The 22,329-nt window shown below is 43.6% G+C and overlaps 1 protein-coding gene across 1 annotated transcript in view; it reads right to left on the reverse strand.

The window, feature by feature from the left end:
• Positions 1–22,329, reverse strand: part of CAPN13 (calpain 13) — a 132,128-nt gene that overhangs the window by 107,462 nt on the left and 2,337 nt on the right. Inside the window, exon 2 of the mRNA XM_032497297.1 lies at positions 8,715–8,841. The gene's annotated coding sequence lies outside the window, so the exon portion shown is untranslated. The remainder of the gene's footprint in view (positions 1–8,714; positions 8,842–22,329) is intronic.

The following is a 22,329-nucleotide window of genomic DNA, read 5'->3' on the forward strand; positions in this document are numbered from 1 at the left end:
ACGTGTGTTTTGACAGACCGATTGATCCTTCAGCATGTCCCCGGTGCTCTAGGTCAGGAATTTCAAACTGTTCCCTGAATCCTAATGGGGGTGCTTCAGGGGTTATGTTATGTTATTTATTTATTTTTCTTAGAATATGGAACAGGACTTCTCTGCTCTCTGAGTTTGATTTAAAAATAGCCTAAGTTTGCAGGGCAGGCAATTAAAAAGTTATTCTTTACAAATATGTATTTATATATCTGAGGCATTTCATTGGGAGCAGCAAAATAAAACACGTATTCTAATCCTGGACGATGGAGCTAGGATGCCTGGGTTTTTTTTTTTTTAAACACTTTTATTGTAGTATGATTCCTGCACAGTAAACTATACACATTATAGATGTACAATTTGATGAATTTTGATAAATGTATATACCAATGAAACCATCACCACAATCAAGATAGCTAACATTTCCATAACTCCCCAAGAGGTACAAATTTCTATTTCCAATTTATCCCTTTCCACCCCTTTACCCCCTGGTAACCATACATTTGTTCTCTACGTCTGTGAGTCTGTTTCTATTTTGTAGATAAGTTCATCTGTGTCCTTTTTTTAAGATTCCATATATAAACAATATGATATAGTATTTTTCTTTCTCTTTCTGGCTTCCTTCACTTAGAATGATGATCTCCGGGTCCATCCATGTTGCTGCAAATGGCATTATTTTATTCTTTTTTTATGGCTGAGTAGTATTGCATTGTATAAATGCACCACAACTTTATCCAGTCATCTGTTGCTAGACATTTGGGTTGTTTTCATGTCTTGGCTATTGTAAATAGTGCTGCTGTGAACACTAGGGTGCATGTGTCTTTTTGAATTAGAGTTCCCTCCAGATAAATGTCCGGGAGTGGGATTGCTGGATCACATGGTAAGTGTATTATTAGTTTTCTAAGGAACCTTCATACTCTCCTCCATAGTGGCTTAGGCTGCCCAGATTTGAACCCCAGCTCTGGCCACTCACGAGCTGTGTGATCTTGGGCCATTTAACCAGGTCCCTGGGTCTCCAGGTCTCCATTTCCTCATCTGGGAATAATGATATAATCTGTTACAGTTCTGAAGCTTAAATGAGTTAAAAGTTTGAACCACTCAGAGCAGTGCTGAAGTGTTAGCTATTATGCATTATTAATAAAATACGACCAAAATAAAATACAGATCTAAATGAGATGCTAAAGCTGATATAAAAATGCAACTGTCATCAAGGTTCCTGATTTAATCTTATTGGTTAATCAAAGCAAACCCCCACTGATTGACTTTATAAAAATGAGTATTTGTAACCAGAAATTATAAAATAAACACATACGTTCCAGATGAGATTTCATTTGGGGAAAAAATGTTCTGCTGCTTAGAAATTTTGAAAGCCACTGTTCTTGGCCATCTCACATGATTCTGAGTTAGGCGTTTAATTTAAAAAAGCAAATCAGATAAGGAGGCAGTTCCCAACCTGTGTGGCTGGGGAGGACGGATTTCAGGTTGACTGCTTGAGCATCACGGTACGGAGCTGGCATCATTCCACAGTGGTTTCCACTAGCATACCCAGCTGGACCAAACAATTTGTATGAACATTTGGTGACAATAATCTTCTATGGAAATACATAGTAGTAATTGCCTTGTTCATTGACCACAGTCTGGAAATGGTGCTTTAAATGGTTGCAAAAGCATGAGAAGCCCCGAAGGCATGTGTGGCTGTTACCATCACTGCTGTGAGGCAGTTCTAATATTCTGGTTCAGCAGAATCCACAAATACAGCAGGACTACAGGGGGAGCCATGGCAGGTCCCTGCCTCTCCACAGCTGCCACAGTGTGGACAGACTCCTGCAAGTCAGCTTGACTCAGGTTAAGGAAGAGCCTGGTGGGCCAGCAAGTCAAACAGCAGTGACTGGCTCCCTCTTCGGCCAGTGCCACGGAGAAGCCACCTTTACTCTCCCTCTGCTTGGGGAAAGCCTTGAATGGTGTTGCTTCCTTGCCGATGGAGCAGCAGGGTGATACTCTACTGGGAGGGCTACCAGGTACCACTTGTGCTCAGCATAGCTCCTACAGTAGGTACCACTTGTGCTCAGCATAGCTCCTACAGTAGACAGAATCCTACCCATTTTACAGATGCGCACCCTGAAGTGTCAGTGACCCAGCTGGGCCTTGAACTAATGTTTCTGACCCTGAGTCCATCATGGCTTTTATTCTCTCAGGTGCCCTCAGGGACTGCTTCAACTTGGAGTTGGCAAGTGCTGGAAACCTTAACTTAGAAATGAATGCAAAGCTGGATTAAGCTGCATTATCACTGTTTTTGGTTGTTATTACCACCAAGGGGTCCAATTCTGCCATGTCTGGTTTTGCTCAATGCTGTCTAAGCCCAGGATGCCCCAGGGAGATGGCACCTACCCCTCGTTTAGCTATTTCCGTTGTGGGGGCCAAATGCTCCTACTTCCATTTTAGTGGCTTTAGACTAATCAAAAGAATTGAAATACTTTCTTCTTAACATTTCTGTTATGGTTGACCATGTACATTGTTTTTACTTTCTATTATAACACTGTAATGAGCATCTTTGTGTTTAATGCCAAAAGATATCTGTAAGTATACAGGAATATAATTTGTTTATATATGTGTGTGTGTGTGTGTGTGTATATATATATATATATATATATATATATACACACATTTTTTTAATCATAGAAAGGAAAACAGCTCAATGCTGAGAGTGTAGAAGGAATGCAAACGTTGGGCTTTGCTCGGACACCTCCCTTGACTGAGTGGGGATGGGGTGATGGTGCACAGGTTGGTACCAAATTGTGGAAGGGGACTGAATGGCAAATGAAGGTATTTTGACTTTTTTTAAATGGGAAAAGGGTACTGCTAAAGAGGAAAATAGGGTGAAATGTGCAATCTGCGTGTGGGACTATAAATCTGAGGTCAAGGAATAGAATTGAATGGAGCATAAAGACAAGAGGTCAGGCCCTGACTGCTGAAGTTCTTATAGTTCTCTGGGTCTCCATTCCCTTGTCCATGAAATGATTAGAAAGCTTAAGGTACATAGGAAGGGTCCCAGCCTCAGAGCCAGATATATCTTGATAAAAATGCTAGCACAGCTACTTACCCAAATGCAAAATGGGGGGGAATTTTACACATCCTATACCATTATGGTGTAGAGAACAGAGTCCAATGGTTGCACAAGCTTGGATAAGTAGTAACTGATTCATTCCATCAATTTTACAGACTAGAGGCTGCCTAAACTGTTTTCCAGCTCAAATGTGCCATGGTTTTATTCCATGATGAGAAAATAATTTAGAAGAATAAGGACTTGGAAATTAAATCACTGGTTAATGGATTCATGGTTTAATTTATTTAAAAAAAAATCCTCTCCAGGCAACAACCCAAAGGAAAATAATAGTTATTAGTAAAGATCCTAACATTTCACAGAGAAAAAATAACGTTGACTAGAGAGGTTTTTTTTTTTAAAAGTGTGTTTAATTCACATCACTTGCTGCTGTCCAGGCCTCACAGGCCAGTTCTCCCAGCTCCCAGGAGAGGAATGGAATGACATGAGGAATACACCTTGAAATTCTTGGATGAGAAAGAAGGATTAAAAATCAATAGTCTTTCTGCTTCAACTCTTCCAATTTTGTTTTCATCTCCCTTCTGAAGAAAGAAGCCCAGCTACTAAAGAATAACTGGTGTATCTGGGGGACCTGAGGTGTTTTGCCAAGGATCTAGGAAAGTTTCTCTAAGTGTCATCACTAACCACAAACTTCCACTGCATCAAGATTGGGCATGGTTGTGGTGCTGGGCCTTGGGGAAGGGGAAATGCTAGAGATGTGCTATCCAACATGGTGGCCACTAGCCACCAGGATGAAAAACTCAGCTCCTCAGTCATCCTAGCCACATTCCACATATTCCACAGCCACATGTGGCTAGTGGCTACTATATAAGACAATGCAGCTATAGAATATAGCACTGCCCCACATACTAATTTGCTAATCCAGAATCCGAGTGTCCAGCTATAAAAGAGCACAGGGGGTAGCAGAGATTGTCTAGTCCTGCCCCAGACCAGCCTAGGAGGCAGAAGACCTAGTTCCCGCCCCAGCTCTGCCATAACCCACATATAACCTTGATCTATCAACTAGGGATCACATGCCTTGATTTACTCATCTGTAAAATGGGGTTAATCACTCATTTAATCTGTGGGCTACTTACTTTATGAATATCTACGAAGATTAGGCACTGTGCTACTGATTGTGACACAAAGAGAGGTTCTACTGGATTTCTAGCAGCACCCCCCAGGGCTGATCAAAACATACTGATGTGTCACAACCCTGCCGGTGAGGACCACCCAGATAAAGTGCCCTGCGTGGCTTCCACCAGGCCCAGCACAGAGAAGGGACACAGTGTGCTAACTGTGCTCTTAGAAACCACTGAGATAAAGTGGTCTTTTCAGAGAATTCCTTTCAGGCTCTCCCTTCACATTTTGCTGGTCTTTTCACATTCTTGCAAGCTGAAATTGGCTTAGGGAAGACACACAGCAGGCATACAGAAGCTGTGTATGTGGCCAAGATGTGGCCTTAACCTCAGATCATCTCCCTACCTTCCCATTCCTGCCCAGCGAGTTTACAGGCTTCAGGAACCAATGGAAAGAAGCAGCCACGTGGGCCCCCACCTGGCTCAGATGAGCCTGGAGTATCTGCTCCAGAGGGAGAAGCTGGAGGAACTGTCTACACATTTCATCCTGGCCCAACAGCATCTTAGCCATAAAGCATCTATCCTTAAGATGCCATCTTAGCCATCTCCCGTTTATGGGCCAGAGGTGCAGAGGTGGATGAAAGAAGTGAAGCCCAGACAGGAGAGAAGATCCACTTACACTCAGAGTCCTCAGAATTGCTGTTACTCAGGCCTCCTATGGTACCCAGTGTGAGGACCACACCCCAGGTGTCTGGCCCTCCCTGCCCACATCCATGCTGTCTCCATCGTGTGTCTGTCCCGCAGCCTTGTGCTTCCAGAGGAGTGTTCTGGGCTACAGGAGAGGAGACCCAAGGAGATCCATCTCAGCCCTCCCATTAACCTATCTGTGTGATCTTGGGCAAGGCAACCAACCTCTCAGGTGCGTGCATCAATAAAATGACCATGATGCCTCTCCTGTGTGTGTGTCCTTATGCTTTAATGGGAACCAGAATTTGAAAGCTAAAAGGAAAGACTCTGCACAAATTAAAGCCCCAGGCAAAGGTGCTGCTATTTTGTGATGTGCTCTGGAGAAGGACTGGCAATGCCTGGGGTCATATCCCATGTAAGGGATCTGAAGCTTCAGGACAATGGAGATAAAGCAAAGAGCTAGGACAGGGCTCTCAAGCTCTTCCTCTATTGCTCATCTGAAGCCTGCTCTGGTGCCCCAGCTTTCTTCCCAAGCCCTCTCTAACCATGCAATCACTGGGACAATCGGATCCCCACTTTCTCCTGTGATCAAAAGCTGGAAGCTCTTCTTCATGAGTCAACTCTGCTTCTACCCATGTGCCCTTGTTTTCCCCTATAGCGAACAGTGTTGGTGGCCTTGCCAAATATCAATCCCCCTTTCTTCCTTCCCCACAGAGCCCAGTACCTCTCAGGTTGCCCCTGAAATCAGCCATGATTTCTCCCATGCAATCTCAGGGGTAGCTGATCTGCAGCAGCTCTGGGTGGGACATGATCTGTCTTAACCAACTAGGATACACCCATCTTCCCGCAAAATTAATCATCCCACGATGATTAATTTAGAAATGAGCATGTGATACAGTTCTAGCCAGTGAGCTCTGAGATGTGTGCTGAAGGCTTCTAAGAGCTTTCCTCTAAGTTAGCTCTTGCTTTCCTACTGGAAGAGAACAAGCGAGCACATGGCCTGTCCTAAGCACACTGGAGTCACCAAGTTAGGGTAAGGCTGACAAAGTGGAGAGCAGAGTGGAGGAATGGAAAGAACCTGGGACCTGGATGAGATCATTCAGCCCCTGAATCTGAAAATCCACCAGCCCTGAAGCCCCTCTTCCTCTGCACCTCCAGTTACACAAACTAGCAAATGCCCTAGTTATTGAGATCTGTGAGAGTAGGGTGTCCTGATGTCTTCATCGAATTCCTCCCCCTTGGGCCACGTAGATGGAACACGTCAAATTCACCCTGGAATGAATGTTGGGAGATGGTCCCCGCTCTGCTCCCTTATCTTCTTTTCTCCCAGGTTCAACTTCTTTGGTTCCTTCAAACATTCCTCGTGTAGAATGGCTGGGAGTAATTCAGCATTTGGGAGGCTCTCTCCTGAGTACTCTCTTATTTTTAAGTAACTCTGCAACGCCTGATAATAGTTTCTGTTTTCCACATTGAGGCATCTGTGAGGCCAGTAGAAAAGTGAGCACCAGCTGTACACTCTGCCTCCTGACCTTGCCCCAGGAATCCACGTGCTGCTAGTCGTCGCACGGGGTTTTTCTTTTCTCAGCTTGGCTGAGGCAGCCAAGTTCTTCCAGGCTTCTGGGTAAATAACTCATGTTCTCGTCACTGCGCGTCACAGATAGAGAGTTTTCAGTGGGGTTCAATGTAATTGCTACCATCTATCACTTTAATAGCCTAATGAAGGTGAGATGTAATTAGAAAGGGTGTCAGTGGAATATGGAGTTTGTTTTACAATTATCTATACAGCCGGGGGGACCATTGGCACAGAACATTGCCTTTTAAAAGCCCAAGAAACATGTGGCATAAATGTTCATAGCCGAATGACTTAAAGGGACCTGTGGTCAAATTCCACCGGGTTTTCTTGTCGCTCCTTTGAATATGGATTCAGGTTAGATAGGTGGGCTCTGAAGAAAGCTGCATAAAAAACTGAGGTTTAGTAAATCAAATCCTCATTTCCTATTGAGTTACATTAACACTGTAAAGCTGTTTCTCTTCTGTCATCTCTTGAGTGTCTTTGGTTGCCCCTTCCTTGATGAGCAGTTAATGATTTCTAAACAAATATTATAATTGCCCTGGACTCACTACTGAAAGGAACTCTGGTAGCATACCATTCCTTTTCTTCAAGTGAAGAATTTCTCCCTGAGGGCTTTTTTTTATTGTGGTAAAATATACATAACATCGAATTTACCATTGTAAACATTCTAAGTGTACAATTCAATGGCAGTAAGTATATTCACAATGTTGTGCAACTAAGACCATGATCAATTCCAGAAATTTTTTATCATCCCAAACAGAAACCCATCCCAAAATGAAACAATAACTCCCTTTTCCCAAACTCCCCTCAGTTCCTGGTAACCTGCATTCCACTTTCTGTCTTTATGAATTTGGCTGCTCTAGGTACTTCATATAAGTGGAATCATACAGTACTTGCCCTTTTGTGTTTCACTTGTTTCACTGAGCATAATGTCCATGAAGTTCATCCATATTGTAGCATGTGTTCAAATTTCCTTCCTTTTCAAGGCTACATAATAGTCCATGGTAGGTATATAACAGCTTTTGTTTACCCATTCATCCATCAGTGGACACTTGGGTTGCTTCCACATTTTGGCTATTGTGAATAATACTACATGAACATGGTATGCAAATATCTGTTTCAGTCCCTGCTTTTAATTCTTTTGGGTATATACCCCGAAGTGGGATTGCTGGATCGCATGGTGATTCTGTTTCACTTTCTAAGAAACTTCCAGTGTTTTCCACAGTGGCTATGCCATCTTACATTCTCATCAACAATGCCCAAAAGTTCTAATTTGTCCACATTCTCATCTACACTTTTTATTTTCCAGTTTTAAAAATAATAACCTTCCTAACAGGTATGAAATGGCATCTCATGTGGTTTTGATTTGCATATCTCCTTGGAGTTTTAAATATCCAAATCCCACAAGAGGCAATTTCCTGTCTTAGTACCCAATGGTAGCAAGGCCTCAGAATTGATGCCTCCCAGAGCCTCAGCTGCCTGGGATTTCCACTTGTTTGTAAGAGACAGGATAAAGCACCAGATTATACTCTAGTTGGAAGAGGGGACAGAACCTTGAACTTGAGAATAAACAGATACAGCCCCCCTCACTATCTTGTCATTAGGTTGGTCTTGGGCTGGTCATTCAGTGCCTCTAAATATCAGTTTTTCATCTGGAAAATGAAGACACCTTCCTCACAGAATGGTCACAGAGTGTTAAACATGACAACAGCGTGGAAGCAACTGGCACAGTTAAGCACATGTCAGGCCCTCAGTAAATAGGATCCAACTACAGACTCGTCCATGATTGTGCCTTGGCTTCTACGGGGCTCATTTTGTCCAAAAGTGAACCTTAATAAGTCCCATGGGGGCACGCAGACTAAATCATGTATTCCTCCCAAATTGCCATTGGCTAGTACAGCCTTGGCCACAAGGGACTCTGTTGGTTGACAAGACTCATTACTTGGACTATACATTTCTACTGAAGACCAGAAGAGGTAAAGTCATAGAGAGAAGGCTGGCTTCTAAGTCAAGATGGGCGCGGGGTACAACGCAGGGCAAACCACCTCGAGAACATCAACAAAACCCTCGACCTGAACCAGAACAATGGTTCCTTCCACATGCAGAGCACCCTACGGCCAACACAGCATTTCTTAGAGACAATATGATTATCTCCTCGAATCCTCACAGTGGCCCCTGAGAAGGGGGTCATTCCCATTCTCATTAAGCATATGAGCAAATCAAGGCTCCTAGAAGTTTAGGGACTTACCTGAGGTCCAGGATTCTGGGATCAGTGGGGTCTGGACCTGAACCTAGGTCCTTTGATGCCAGGGCCAGGACTAGCTGATGACAGTTCATTCTGAGCTCTTCAATCCAAGCCCATTCCAGACTCTGGTCTGATGACAGGAAGACAAGCAAGAGAGAACAAGAGCTCTAAGAGGCTTTTCTTTTACCTTCGTCACACCCAGAACGTCAGCATCCAGGGAATTTACTGGATGGTCTGTTACATTTATGGATGAAGGCTTGCTGAGGTGGAAATGAGGGTTCTCCCTGGTACTGTCTTCCATCTTCTCCCAAACATTTGACAGAATCAAAACTCAGGCCAGTTTATCTGGCTCAACTGTGGAACAACCCCGTCCCTTCATCACCTCCTCTCTCCCTGCCCCTACCCTGGTGGCCTGCCTGCCTGGGTTTGAGTGTGGTTCATCCCCCAGGAAGAAATCAGCAGCAGACAGAGCCTGGGACGGCTGACCCTTATTTAGAAGATACTGCCAGTGGGAAGAACATCACCACCAGATAACGATCACTTGCTACTAGATAAATGCCAGGGCTTGTCTCCTGATGGATGCTGTGTGAGAAAGTAACAATTACTCATCCTAGCTTTGTTGGATGGCTGTGGCTCTCACCCTTGCCAAGGGGCACAGGCACCCTACTGGGACTGAGCCACAGGGGACCAAGAGCAGCCTCAGCTTCATACCCAGTGCCCAGACCAGGAGGCAGGAGATCCTAAATCAGCAACAGGGAGGGAAGGAGGAGGCTCCATACCCAAACTGCTGTGACTCTGGGGTGCTTTCTTGATCTGACAATCCCTCAGTTTTTCCCACCTGTACTATCATGGTTGTCACTGGCCACCCCAGGCTGTTTTAAGTGTTCGGGAAACACTTGAAACCAGCATTAGGATGTCACGTGGCAGTTCCAGCACTGGGAAGTACCTACATCAGTTATGTTTTCATGGCTAGGCTGGCAGTAGGGATAGGAGGGTTGGAAGGAGACAGTATGGAGTAAGAGGGAGGCATGAACCCAGCCAAGAGGTGATACCCCCCATCCCTGCAAGTGTGAGGACACTGGCAATAAAGTGACTCTTACTACAATGCAAAGCCTAGTTTTCCTTTCTGGGCAAAAGAACACTGAATTTGGAGTCAGATGGTTCTAGATTCGAATCCCAGCTCAGCCACCCATCAGCCGTGTGATTGTGAGCCAGATGGTCGTGTTGGGTTTCCATTTCCTGATTTTAAAGTGGGAAAATGACTCTACCCAAGCCCAATTATTGCAATAGCCTCCTAACTGGCCTCCTGCTTTCTCTTGTACCTTTCTTCAGAGGGAGTCTTTTGTTGTTGTTTTTTTTAATGGAGGTACTGGGGATTGAACCCAGGACCTGGTGCATGCTAAGCATGCACTCTGCCACCCCCAGTTGAGTCTTTTAAAACACAGGTCAGATCATGACATTCCTGTAATTCACTCCCCCTGTGGTTATGGCTTCTGCTTTGTAGAGGGCAAAACTGTCTTTACAATGACCTAAAAGGCCCCCCAGGACAGGTCCCCTGTTCCCTCCCCAACCCCACCTCCTCCTACTCTACTCATTCCATGCAGCCCCCTTGCCCCCTCCCTGCAACTCAGCACCTTTGCACAGGCTGTTCCCTCTACCTGGAAAACTCTCTGCCCAGGTATTTGTCTGTCTCACTCCCTCACCCTCTTCAAGTGTCTGCTCAAAAGTTTGCTTCTTAAGGGAACCTACCCTAATCATCCTTTTGAAAACTGCAAGCTCAACCTCCTCTGACTTTCCCAATTCACCTTATCTCACTATATTCTTCTTAGCACATATCACCTCCAACCATGCTAGATAACCACTGTTCACTCTTTCTATTATACATATTCATTATGTTCATTGCCTGTCTCTTCCCACAAGACTGACTACAGAAGGAGCAGGAATTTTTGTCATTTTTATTCAGTGCTGTATCCCCAACACTGAATGTAGATGATCAGTAAATATGTATTAAATACAATGAGTGTTGAATTATGCATGCTTTTCAGGGCTTTGTGGAGGATTAGAAATAACACATATAAAGCACCCAGCACAGGACTCAGTCTCCAGGAGGTGCTCAGTCATCATTAGTACTAGACATGCATGCAAGGGGTGTGGTGGTGGGGATGTGATGTGCTGTGATGTGTAGTGGGTGTGACGCTTCACACTCTGCCTGCTCCCCTGATCAACACACAAGACTTCCTGGGAACTGTATGGGAATGTGTGTATCAACACAGAGGGACTTACAAATGCTCACAATTACTCTTTGTGGAATGCATTATTATCATAATTCTCATTGGAGAAGAGGTAAAAGCCTCATCCTGTCAAAGGCACACAGCAGGGCTTCCAATGGAACCACTCCCCCCACCTCCTTGGGAGGGAAATAATGTCACCCATTTTGCACAAATGCTGGCTCACACTTCAAAAAATGCTTCTTACAGAAACATTTGAAAATAAGAGTGGAAAGAAAATTAAAATCACCCAAGTACCACCATCCAAAGCTAGGTATGTCAGCATTTTAGAGTACATCCTTTTGAGCATTTGTTTTAGATATAAATTATAAATGAACAGCTTTATTTAATAAAAGTATGTACTATAAATGTTATATATCAAGTTACTCTTTTTTAAAAGAATTATATTATGGATATTTTTTCATGTCTTTGCATTGAGATCAACTTCATTCTTTTTACTGGCTATGTAGTATTCCATAATCTTAACCCGTCTTCTATTGATAGAATTTTAGTTTGTCTCCAGGTTTTCCCCATTACAGATAATGCTGCAGTGATCATCCTCGTACATATTGCTGTTTCTGTGGGCTAGAAACCTAGAAGTGGATGTTCTGGATTGAAGGATACACATATTTTACATTTTGGTTAAGGGTCTCATTGTCTATAGTGGTTCCCAGAAAGTATCTGGACCAGTGAACAAAGTTTCTGTCCAAACTCATTACTCATGAGAGATGTTTCCATACCATATTTCTCTCTTCAGTTTGAAGAAGAGGTAAACATTGCAGTCTGAGAACACGTGTCTAGAACATTTTCCCCACAGTCTCAAATAATTAACCAATAACTGCCCCCAAGGCCCATCAGGCTTCTACTAGAAAAGCTCCCTCCATGAACAGCAGACTCTGTTGCTTAATAAGCATCCAATGTTCACCATTAAGTGTAATGCAAACCATGACATTTTTACCTGTGTTTTTTGTCCAGTTAAAGAAGGCCTCAGTTTTCCCCATCTGTACTATCATGGTTGTCACTGGCCACCTCAGGCTGTTTTAAGTGTTTCCCTAATAGGGAAAGCTAACTTTCCCTAATTTACTTAGTATTTCTGAGTATTGTTGAATTTTCTCAAATTCTTTTTCTACATCTGTTGAGATGATCATATTATTTTTCTCCTCTATTCTGTTAATGTGATGAAATACATTGATTTCCAAATGTTGAAACAACCTTGCATTCCTGGGACAAACTCTGCTTAGTCAAGATGAATTATCTTTCTTGCTGGATGTGACTTGCTATATTTTGTTTATGATTTTGGTTCCTGAGGGCTATCATCTGGAATTTTCTTTTCTGTAAAGACTTTGCCAGATTTTTCTGAGACTTACGGTGACCTTGTAAAATACAGTAGGGCATGTTTCTTCCTCCTCTATTTTCTGAGAATGTTTACACAAGACTGGTGATAAAATTCAACAATGAAACCATCTGGATTTAGAGTTTGTTGCTGGAAAAGTTTTAGATAAATCTAATGTCTTTAACATAGGGCTATTCAAATTTTCCAACTTGTGTCAATTTTGGCATTTTGTCTTTCAAGGATTTTGTCCATTTCCTCTAAGTTATCAAATTTATTGGCATAAACTTGTTTATAACATATCCTTATTACCATTTTAATGTTTGTGGGATCTGTAGTGATAACAGATCCTAACATAGCTTGTGTTTTCCTGATACAGTAACTTGTGTTATCTCTTTTTTCCCTGATCAGTACTCGTAGAGGTTTTATTGATTATATTAATCTTTTCCAAGGACCAACTGTTGGCTCTTGTTAGTTTTCTTTATTGTTTGTTTTATATTTCATTAAATTCTGCTCAAATCTTTATGATTTCCTTCCTTCTATTTACTTAGGGTTTAATTTGCTCATTTTTCTTATGGTAGAAATGTAGGTAATGAATTTTAAACCTTCCTTCTTTTTAAATACAGACTTTATAGCAATGAATTTCCCTCTAAGTGCTGCTTTCGCTGCATCACAGTTTTATTATATTATATTCTTATTACTATTTAGGATGAAATATTTTCTAATTTTCCTTGGAATTTTTTCATTGACTCATGACTTATTTGGAAATGCACTGTTTAATTTCTAAATATTTAAGGCTTTTATACTATCTTATATTCAATTTCTAATTTAATTCTGTTGTCATTAGAGAACATACTCTGAAAGAGCTCAATCTTTTGAAATGTATTGAGATTTATTTTGTATCTCAGGATATGTTTTATCTTGGTAACTGTTCTGTGTGCATTTGAAAAGAATGTGTACATTTGTGAGTGTAGTAACCTATAAATGTCAATTCGATCTAAATGGCTTATAGTGTTTAGATCTGTGTCCTTGCTGATTTTTGTCTCTGTTTTTATCGATTATTGAGAAGATAATACTGAATTTGTTTAGTTCTCCGTTTAATTTAGATATGTTATATTTTGTTCCATATACTTAGAAGGTCTGTAATTATAAAAAGGTCAGTATTGGTGCATACAAATTTATTGTTGTTATGTCTTCTTGATGAATCAATAATCAATCCTTTTATCATTATGAAATATAATATTGTTTTATCCTGAACTCACTTTGTATAATATTAATACAACCACTTCAATGTTCTTTGATTCAAACTTGCCCGTAATACCTTTTTCTGGACTTTTACTTTCAACCTATCTCATTATATTTTAAATGTGTCCCTTGGTGGACAGCATATAAATGGATGTTGATTTTTATCCATTCTTATGATCTCTTCCTTTTATGTTAAACCATATAATTTTAACATAAAAATTGATATTGTTGAATATAGTCTATCATTTTGATATTTATTTTCTGTTGATTCAGTTTTTGTTTTTCTGTTTCTTCTTTCTCAGCTACTTCTGAGTTAATTGAATATTTCAATTTCTCTACTGATTTTTCACTTGCGCCTTTTTTGCATTCATTTTCTAGGGATTACAATGGAATCTTTAACTTCTCACAGAAATTAGAGTAAATATTATACCATTTCACATTAAATGGAAAGATTTTGCAATAGTGGTTCTGTTTAGTACTCCCTCCCCTACATTTTTTGACTATATGTGTCACATAGTATCCTGGCACTGGGCCAGTCAATTCAGACACCATAGGTATTTGGTTTTTCCAAGATGCCAGCTCTCCCTGTTGGGAGTGGAGATCAAATAAAGACTCTCCCTGGACCAGGGAGCCCATAAGCCCATGTTTTCTCAGGCAAAAAAAAAAAAAAAAAAACATAAAGGAAGCTGGAGATCACCTTGAGGATCCCCAGAAATAATACAAGAAATATACAATGACTAAATTTCTCAGGGTCTAACAATAACCTGTGCAGGACTGAGGACACCTTACATCTGAGAGCTCCAAAGAATGTGCAAAGGCTTAGGATAAACCTGATCTAACCTATGAAACTCTAAAACTAAAAACTAAAGGACAAGTAAGGGGGTGATTCTCTCTCTACAGTAGGATTCCCCAGAGAGTTCCTTTAAGCAGTGAGCTCCTCTACTGCCATTAAAATATTATTTGATTTACAACATTGTAATTAGACTGAACTTTTCCAGAATACATTTACTGTGCACCTGGCTACCTTGGTTTGAGTAGATTTCATTTGCTCACATTTACTTGAGCATTTATTGTCAGGCACTGTGCTGGGCACTGTGCTTGGCTCAAAGATATCAAGGTTGAGTAAGACTCAGTCCCTGACTTCCAGGAGATCAGTGTTTAATGAGGAGCTGGCTATGTGCACAGCTAGGTGGGATGCAGTAATACAAATATACACAAAGTGCTCTGAGGACCCAGAGATTGAAGCAGTGACTTCTGTGGTGGTGATGGCGAGGACATGTATCCTGGGAGACTTAACAGAGGAGGCAACACCTGAACAGAAGCTGCATTCAACCATTTGGGTCACAAATATTTAGGGAGTCCCTACTGTGTGTCAGGCATTGTGTTAGGGTCTGCAGTACCACAGGGATGACATTCAAGGTTCCTGCCTTCATGGAGTTTACATTCTAGTTGCGGAGACAATGAAGAGGTAAATGAGATGATTATAGCTTGTGAAACATGCTATGGAAGAGGAGAAGAGGGTGGTGTGATCATCGTATGTTGGGGAGCCCTATTTTAAATCCAGTGGTGAGGGGAGTATTCTAGAAGGGGGCATTTGAGCTGAGACTTGAAGAATGACCCTAAGTCTCTTACAAGAAGAGCTGGCGGAAGGAACAATGGAGGAATCAGCAAGTGCAAAGGTCCTGGGGTAGGAAAGAGATCATGTATCTTGGGAACAGAAGGAGGTTGCTGTGGCTAGAGTGGGCTGGGCAGTGGGAGAGGCTGTACCTACATTATAAAGAGTTGTCTTGCTGCTTTGAGGAACAGGGGAGGTTTTCAAGCAGGAGGAGGGAACTCAATTGGATTTTATGGTGCAGAAAGAGAGACATTCCCTGGGAACAACCTCAACATTTCCTATCTAGGTTGGGGCAACTCCACTATCTGAACCATCCTCTTGATACTATCTTTACTTCGAGTTTTGCACTTTGCTTCATTGTAAATTTTTGAATTAGCTTTGATTTTTTAAAAATAATCTTGTATTAAAACGTGATTTATCGTGATCATTGAATTCTCGGCACCCCCTTAAATTTTGTTTCTGAGGTGAATGACTCACCCTCCTCATCCTATTCCAGCACTGTTTCCTAGGCCCTTACATTCCTCCTTCAGATGCAGCTCAAAGGGAAGGAAGTTGGCTAAGCTTTTATTTTCTGGCCAAGAATTTTAACACCCTCCCCACTACCACCTCTATGCCTGCACCTTCCTCTGTTGTTTATCATATGAGGACAGAGACATCATTCTCCTCCACCATCCAATCTTTCTCGAATGCAGGGGAGCCAGAACACCATCAGCCATCTCCAGAAACTGGTAACCGAAGAGGGCTTCAAAGTAGACAGACTCTCAGACCCTTGGCAGCAGAGCCCCACTCTGTAGACCCAAAGAATCTGGCTGAAATGCCCCTTGTCCCACGTGGGGACCACCAGGAGTCTTAAAGGGAGGCTTGCTTTCTCCCTGGTAGAGATAACAGAACTGACAAGAGTCTGGGAATGGGCAATGAAAATTTTTAATAAAGGGCCTTTCGTAGGCTCTTAACTCTAGGCGAGGTAGCCACTGGCACATGAGCCAGGCACAGAATTTGATGCCTTTATCTGGCTTCCTCTGAAGCCCTCCTGCATTGATGCAGGGTCAAGTATGACGTCCTGCAAAATCAGAGCCTGTATCTGAGAGGCGGCCGAGGCCTTGTGCGAGGAGCTTGGCTCAGTGAGGGGATTGGGGTTCAGCTCTGTCTAAGCTCCTTGGCCACGCCTGTTTCAGTCCTCTGAGCCTGTGATAAAATCCCCCATTTTGGAGACTTCCAAATTCCCTACTGGACACTGACTCCTCAATGGCTGAAATTGGTCTTAATCAATTTTTAAAATCTTATCTGCAGCACGTGGTACGTACTTGGCACATAGTCCACCCTTAATAAATTTTGGTTGAATGAAATATTGAATGATGCATAAGATTTAAAAAACTGGCAATGGTGAAGTGAAGTCCTCCACTAAGGAGGGAGGGGCTGAAAGCACCCTGGGGCTCCTTTAACTTGTCCTTAACTCATCAATCTTTGCCTTCTACTCCCTGCCTTCTCAACTGGATTTATTCTTACTAATAAACTCTTCCTCCCATCAGAGGCTAAATTGGAAAATTCCTCACTGTTCTGAAGAACTTTGAATAATGTCTCAAGTATATTTAACATACTGGAGGGAAGGATGGATTCAGGGAAGAATATGGATTTCATGCATAACAGACCTAGACTTGGAAATTGCTTCTATTTAAAAAAAAAGATTTCTTAAGTATTATGTGACTTTTGAGTGCAAGGGATGCACATTCACACAAATTCCTCAAACTCTTGTCATGGTCAGTGGTGACCTCTTTGTTTGGAAATGCAGCACATGCAATTTTGTGTGAAATCTTTTTGTGCTACTGATTTCATGAGTCCTCTCTGCAGAATGTGGCATCATTAAATGCCCTTCTAAGAACTCTCTCCTCTCCTGGTTTCATTTTCTCTCTCAGCCTTTGCTGTCTCCATTCCCTCCTACTGCCCCTTAAACATTGGACTTCCCTGGGCTTCTCTCCCAGGATTTCCACACTTACATGCCTATGACTTCCACATCTTTCCCTCCGGCTCTTACCTCCTCTTGGGATTCCTGATTCAAATTCCCAACCTCCCTGAAGAACTCCACTTGGGTTCTTATTGTGCCTGAAATTAAATTTGTCTAAGAAAAAAACCATTTGTCTTTCCTCTCAACCCCCCTAACCTCCTCCCCGACCTGCTCTCTTTGTCTTCAAGAGGGATTTCACCCTCCATTTGGGCATGCTGGGACAATCTTCAAATCTTCCTGCCCGAGCATCTCACAGACAGATGAAGGTAAATGTTATGCGTTGTCCCTGGGAAAGTTTCTCATCTGTGCCTTCCTGCCCATAGCCATCAGTCCTGTGCTATTCAAACCCTCACTTTTTTTTTCTCTTACAAAATCATCACAAACTCCCTAGATGGGACTTCCTCCCCTTAGCCTCCCTTTCCAATCTGTCCTCCACACCCTGGTCCATTTCATTGCTGTTTTACTGTCTGGAACCTACTGCTAGGATCGTTGTCCTTCTCTGGGCCAAACCAGCGGACTTGGGGAACCACAGGTTGGTCAGCTGGCTGGGACAGCGCTACCCCCGCCCTCTGTGCATCACAGACTGCCCTTCCCTTACCCTGCCTGGGGAGGCGGGAAGACAGTGTGCGTAGCCTTCATCCACACTGGTCTAGGCATGACGGGAGCTGATAATAAGGCCCCCTTTGGCTTTTCTCCTTTGCTCTATAAGCTCCCACCCACTGGGAAGCAGAAAAGCCAGATCCTGGATCCAGCTTTAGAATTAAGATGAAAATTTCAAACAAATATGGAAACAGAAAAGTATAATAAATCCCAATGAACCACCTTTAACCATTTTTAGCTCATGGCCAATCTTGCTCATTCTCTACTCCGTGTAATAAATCCCCCTCCTCCCTACCCCGAGTTATTCTGAAGCAAATCCAAAAATCGCACTCTAACAGAGCAGAAGAACCAGGGGCACAAGCCTCTCCATGACACCCAGCCTTGATTTCCACGTGGCAGCCCTTCAGGGCAGGGCTATATCAAGGACTTGGGACTCATTCACGGCTAGACAAGGCTCATGAGACCTCTGTTCCGTTGTCATCCATGGGTAACACCATCCTGTCTCCGTGGGAGCTGAGAGGAGTCCTTGGGGTGCTTGCCTGGTATCCTTGCACTGTGGCTGGGCTCCCCACTCAAGCCCTACAAGCACTGCCCTCTGCTGGAGGGATCTGGGACAGCCGGCAAGGCACTGCCCTCCACCTCCCTAAGCCGAATGTCTCACCAACAAGATGCTCATCAGACTTTCCAGCAAAAGTTAGAATCCATTCCTAAGCTTAATGAGGGGCTGAGGGAGAACAAGCAGCAGCATAACAAAGGAAAGAACTCAGATTCTGGGGAGTTAAAGTAGAAAAGATGATGTTCAGTTTCCTAGGGACCTCTTCGAGGGTCCTGAGAGTGCAGGAACGAGGGTGACCAAGCTACCAGGGGGCACAGCAAGGGGATACTGTGTCTAGGCCGCTGGAAGAAAGGGGTGTGAGGCCAGAAACTGCAGTGGTGCTTTTCCCTGGGGCCTCGGCATGGCTTTTTTTTTTTTTTTTTTTTTTTTTTTTTTTTTTGGTAATCAAAAACATTTGCAGGGCTCTGGGCTCAAGATACAAATTTGCATATTGCTTTACATAAGTCAGCATATGGAGTTCACTCACCCCTAACACCAAGAAAAGGAAATTAAATTCAATTAGATTAATGAGTGCAACTGATTGCAAATTGTTTTCAGACCTAATATTAAGAGTGCTGCATGGAGGAAATACAGAATAGATTTTTTAATTGGGAGAAGGAGGGGAGGATGGGAGGAGGCAGCTGGGGCAGCCCAGCCAGGTTTGTAGAGAGGAGTGAAGGGTGAGGGAGAGAAGCAGGGAGGGTGGGAGGAGGGAGCACCTGCACTTCTACGGAACATTTCAACCCCCCTACACTGGCCCCCACCCCCTCTAGTTACCCATGGGTCAGGAGTTAACTGGCTCACCCTTATCAGGTGTCTGCCTGGGCTCAGGGCAGATCTCATACCTGGGACCCATCTGTTTGGGGCCTGCCCCTCCGCGGCCTGCTGGGGTTGTTCAGTTCACAGGGGGGATGGGCAGCTGCTTTATGTCCTTGGGCAGAGAGGCCCCACTCACCTGCTGGAGCCCTGACATCCTGTAAGCCCTTTCCCTGCCCCCTGGACTGCCAGTCCTACCTGGCCTTCTTCTGCCAACCAGGCAGGTGACAGAATGGTGACACTGCTATGCCTGGCATCCCTGCTCCCCGCCTTCTTACCCACCTGGTCCTGGCTCTGTCCCCTTCCCCAGTGGTTTATGTTCCTGAAGTTCAGCATGCCTAGGACTGAGTCAGTGTCAGTTTTGATAAAAAGGGACTCATCTGCCTCCTTTATTTCTGCTTTCCAGGCCTGGTCCCTTAGATGAGAGAGCAGAAGGCCAGGGAACTTCTCAGAGAGGTAGAGGGCTGGCCCGGAACCTCTGCACTACTTCCTTGCATTCACTTTCTCAGCAAGGTGGGCTTTCTGCACAGTAAGTCACAGAGGTCTTTGTATGGCTAAGCAGTGTCCTGGAGACTCTTTTGCATGACTCAGGTTTGAAAAATTCATTCATTCATTCATTCATTCATTCATTCAATAAACACGTATCATCTTACATGGGCTGGGTCCAGCGCTGATGTGAGCTGGTTCAGAGGTAACCCACGCAGCCTAGTAAGGGGAGTTAAGACAAGTCCAGAAAGAACTATGATCTGAGATGGAACAGGATAAGCCTTCAGGAGAGGCACAAACAGGCCCTGGTTGGTTTAGAGGTAGGCAGAGCATATCTGGGCGGGCAATCAAGAAAGACCTCAAAATGGAGACCATGCCAACTGGCCTTCCTGGCAGGGTACAGTGACAACAGGTGGGGCTGGAGGGTAGGGCCCAACCAGGATGGAGCAGAAGCAGTCACAGGAAGAGGCGGCAGGAGTCTCCCCTTGGAACAGCAGCCGTTCAGCTGGGCCTGAGAGTTTGAGTAGAGAAGACGCTGACAAGTTTGGAGAGCTTTGTGGGCAAGAGGCAGCCTCAGGGGAAATGAGAAGGAGCAGCCCAGGAAACAGGAAGGAAGAGGGGGATGGAGGGTGGGCACAAGGGGGTGGACGTGTCAAGGGCCTCTTGCTCCTTTTCATAAATTCCTATCCTTTCCAGCCACTCCTGGCTGATGGCAAAGAGGGAGCTTAAAAGACCTCAACACTCAACCCTCAACTCTCAGCCCCCAGTGCTTGGCTCTGCGGGGTCTTGGCTGAGGCTTCCATACTCCATGTTTCATACTGGCAATTGGGGGTTCCCGGAGAGCCCTGGAATTCCTCCTCTGGGCCTCGGGCTTTCTGAACACACTGTGCTGGGCATCTGAGTGGGGGCAGTGGCTCTCCACCTGGGGCAGTGGCCTCTTCTGTGTAATGATGGGCTTGCTCTAAAACACCTAAGGGCTGGCTTCTAATAAACCCCATGCTGGTGGGCGCAGCGCGAGAGGTAATAATTGCTCTTCCCGGCTCACTCAAACAGTAGTCAGAATCAGAAAGACGCATGAATCAGAGATGGCAGCCTGTAACAAAAGCTTTACCTCCAGCTGTTTTGTTCATTTTCTGAACAACAGAACATTCCCTCCTTCTCTCCCCCTCCCGCCTGTTCCTTTGTGTTTGGGATCCATTATCAGCCAAATGCATTCATCTAAAGCTCCAGGTTTACCCAAGTGGAGGGAGGGAGGGAGGGAGGTCAGAAATGGTCAATCACAGGAGCTGACCACGGTGACTGCTTTTGCCTCTCCTGGCTAATAACTTCCCACCTGGAAAGAGGACCCCAGGTTCCTGTGCCCAGTCAAACACAGTCCATCTCCCCTGTGGGCTCTGCCCCTGACCCTCTCCCAGGGCTACACCTGCTTGGGGAGCCCTGGCCCCATATGCTGAGGCTTAGCCTCAGACCCCCCTGGCTAATAACTGGGCTATTGCCTTGTAGCAAAGACTTGGTCCCACATCACTGATACCTCTGTACCTGGGAACCTGTCTTGGTCCCTGCCTGGTGCCACGGTTGTTCTAAGGTCCTAACTTATTTTATTTTTAGTCGAGGTTAAATTCACATAACATAAAGTTCACCATCTTAAAGTAAGCAATTCAGGGGCAACGTACATTCATACATTCATAATGTTGTGCAACCATGACTACCTTGTTCCAAAACATTTTCATCACCCCAAAAAAACTCCATACCCATTAAGCCATTACTCTTCATTTCTGTCTCCCCCAAGTCCCTGGAAACCACCATTCTGCTGTCTCTATGGATTTACCTATTTTCAATATTTCCTATAGAGAGAATCACACAATAGAAGGCCCTTTGTGTCTGGCTTCTTTCACTTAGCGTAATGTTTCCAAAGTTCATCCCCACTGTAGCAGGTATCAGTACTTTCTTTCTTTTTATGTCGGAACAATATCCCATTGTATGCAGACACCACAATTTGTTTACCCATTCCTTCCTTGGGGAACATTTGTATTGTCTCACTTTTGGAAGATGCATGTGCTTGTATTTGTTTGATTAGCTGTTTTCCTTTCTTTCGGGTTTATATTTAGGAGTGGGATGGCTGGGTTATGTGATAAACTCTATGCTTAACTTTTTCAGGAACCACCAAACTTTTCTCCACAGTGGCTGAACCATTTCTATTCTCCCTAGCAATGTACAAGCGTTCTCATTTCTCCACATCCTTGTCTACACTTGTCTTCTGTTTTGTTTTTGTTTTTTAATTACAGTTATCCTAGTAGGGATTAAGTGGTATCTCACTGTGGTTTTGACTTGTATTTTTCTAATGAGTACTGATGCCGAGCATCTTTTCATGTGCTTGTCGGCCACTTGTATGTCTCCTTTGGAGAAATGTCTATTTTGTTCCTTCATCTATTTTTTAAGTTAGATTGTTTGTCCTTTTATTGCTGAGTTGTAGGAGTTCTTTATATATTCTGGATACTAGACTCATATTAGATATATGATTTTCAAATATTTTTTCCCATTCTCTAAGTTATCTTTTCATTTGCTTGATAATGCCCTTTGATGTACAAACATTTCAAATTCTGCTGAAGTACTATTTGTCTACTTTTTTCTTACATTGCTTGTGCTTTTGGTGTCATATTTG

This window comes from Camelus ferus, chromosome 15, assembly GCF_009834535.1.
Source record: "Camelus ferus isolate YT-003-E chromosome 15, BCGSAC_Cfer_1.0, whole genome shotgun sequence".
NCBI lineage: Eukaryota > Metazoa > Chordata > Mammalia > Artiodactyla > Camelidae > Camelus > Camelus ferus.